This window comes from Macaca mulatta, chromosome 12 (genome assembly GCF_049350105.2).
Source record: "Macaca mulatta isolate MMU2019108-1 chromosome 12, T2T-MMU8v2.0, whole genome shotgun sequence".
In the NCBI taxonomy this organism is placed as follows: Eukaryota; Metazoa; Chordata; class Mammalia; order Primates; family Cercopithecidae; genus Macaca; species Macaca mulatta.
The window spans coordinates 16445559-16448212 of record NC_133417.1 but is presented as its reverse complement, the minus strand read 5'-3'; the positions used below and the strand labels follow the sequence as shown (position 1 = coordinate 16448212).

At 47.7% G+C, this 2654-nt stretch overlaps 1 pseudogene; it reads left to right on the top strand.

Annotated features, from left to right (window-relative positions):
- Positions 1-1533: 1533 nt before the first annotated feature.
- On the top strand, positions 1534-2306 carry LOC696219 (coiled-coil-helix-coiled-coil-helix domain containing 2-like; annotated as a pseudogene).
- The last annotated feature ends 348 nt before the right edge of the window (positions 2307-2654 follow it).

Here is a 2654-nt window from a genome sequence, read left to right as displayed (position 1 = left end):
CACACTTGTTTTCATGGAGTTCTTTTGATCCACCCTAAAAAGTAAACATTAAACTTGCAGCTTCCAAAAATATTACCAAGCATGATGCAAAACAGACATTGGCTCACCCCTGGGCAGCAGCCTCTTGCCCACACCCACCCACAAAACAGGACAGATGCGAACCGGAAACAGAACCAGACTCAGGGAGAACCGGTGGAGAAGGGGAACTGTAAGGATGAGGTGAGCTCAGGAAGAGCGCATAGCTCAGGGATCCCAGAACGTTACTGGATGCAGCTGAAAATTCTCGATGTTACAGTTGGCCATAGCTTTGTTAATCAATCAGGGTCACAACAATGGTGTCAGGCTCCTTGGAGAGATGGCTGAGGCCAGGGCTGGGGCAGGAAAGCTGCACGCTGTGCCAGGATCGCTTGCTGCGGCAGGAAGTGAGAAAGGGCTCCAGAAAATGAAGGGGCAGGCCAAGGGGACACAGGAGTTTCCTGAAGGGGCTCCTGTTGGCCAGATTGGGGACAACTCGAGCACCAAAGCATCATAAACCACTAGAAAAATAGGAATCTTTGAGTCTATACCAGTGGCTCTCAATTGGAGACAACTTTGGGCCCCAGGGGAGATTTGGCCATGTCCATAGACATTTTTGGTTGTTAAGTGAGAGGAAGGTATGCTACTGGCGTCCAGTGGGAAGAGCCCAGGGATGCCGCCAAACATCCTGAAGTGCATAGGACAGTCCCCACAACAGGGAATTCACTGGTCCAAAATGTCACTAGTGCCCAGGTTGAGAAACCCTCATTTATAGTAATGGTACAACTATAAACAGACAAGTAACTAAGTGGGAGCTCTTGCTTACAGTAGAACACTGGGTATTGATTCGTAAACGCAGAGGGTGCACCCGAGTCGAAAATTATCATTTTGATGGGCATGGTGACTCACACCTGTAATCCCAGCACTTTGGGAAGCCAAGGCAGGCAGATCACCTGAGGTCAGGAGTTTGAGAACCAGCGTGGCCAACATGGTGAAACCCCATCTCTACTAAAAATACAAAAATTAGCAGGGCATGGTGGCAGGTGCCTGTAATCCTAGCTACTTGAGAGGCTGAGGCAGGAGAATCGCTTGAACTCAGGAGGTGGAGGTTGCAATGAGCCAAGATTGCGCCACTGCGCTCCAGCCTGGGTGTCAGAGCGAGATCCTATCAAAAAAAGAAAGAAGGAAGGAAGGAAGGAAGGGAGGAAGGGAGGAAGGAAGGAAGGAAGGGAGGGAGGGAGGGAGGGAGGGAGGGAGGGAGGGAGGGAGAAAGGAAGGAAGGAAGGAAGGAAGGAAGGAAGGAAGGAAGGAAGGAAGGAAGGAAGGAAGGAAGGAAGGAAGGAGAGAAAGAGAGAAAGAAAGAGGGAAAGAGAAAGAAGGAAAGAAAGAAAGAAAGAAAGAAAGAAAGAAAGAAAGAAAGAAAGAAAGAAAGAAAGAAAGAAAGAAAGAAAGAAAGAAAGAAAGAAAGAAAGAGAAAGAAGGAAAGAGAGAGAAAGAAAGAGGAAGGGTTACGGGTCCAGAGGCCGAGCCGTCGAGTACCTAGGATGCCGCGTGGAAGCCGAAGCCGCACCTCCCGCATGGCTCCTCCGGCCAGCCGGGCACCTCAGCTGAGAGCTGCACCCAGGCCGGCACCTGTCGCTCAGCCACCAGCAGCGGCACCCCCATCTGCAGTTGGCTCTTCTGCTGCTGCACTCCGGCAGCCAGGTCTGATGGCCCAGATGGCAACCACTGCAGCTGGCGTGGCTGTGGGCTCTGCTGTGTGACACACACTGGGTCATGCCATTACTGGGGGCTTCAGTGGAGGAAGTAATGCTGAGCCTGCGAGGCCTGACATCACTTACCAGGAGCCACAGGGAACCCAGCCGGCACAGCAGCAGCAGCCTTGCTTCTATGAGATCAAACAGTTTCTGGAGTGTACCCAGAACCAGGGTGACATCAAGCTCTGTGAGGGTTTCAATGAGGTGCTAAAACAGTGCTGACTTGCAAACGGATTGGCCTAATCAAGAAGTTCAACCTGGAGAGATGGAAAATCAGCTCTCATACCTTAAGTTAATTTAGTGTAAAAATAGAATTGATAGTGAAGGTATAAAGTGTAACCGTCAGTTAAACCTCTCCTGTCATTCCTCGCTTCCTTGCTTCAGAACTGAAATGGAAGGGGGTGTGTTCCTACTCTGTAGAATTTGGGACTGGGCAAAATGTGTTACCTCCTTAAACTAGCTGTTATGATTTTATTCTTTGTGAGTTAATTAGAATAAAGTCATTTTCTTCCAAAAATAAAAAAAAAAAAGAAAGAGGAAGGAAGGAAGGAAGAAAGAGAAAGAAAGAAAGAAGGAAAGAAAAAGAAAGAGAGAGAGAAAGAAAGAAAGAAAGAAAGAAAGAAAGAAAGAAAGAAAGAAAGAAAGAAAGAAAGAAAGAAAGAAAGAAAGAAAGAAAGAAAGAAAGAAAAGAAATTATCATTTTGCAGTTGTCATCGTAGAGACTGGTTCAGGCAAGAATCATCTGGATCTGGATGCTAAATCCAGGGGATGGATTTGAGCGATGAAGAGGCAAATGTGCATGTTCCAAAGTGTCTCCCACAAAATGCTTATTTGTTGCAAGGGAGGAAAACTCTATAAAGGGGAGGATTGAGACCACATCTT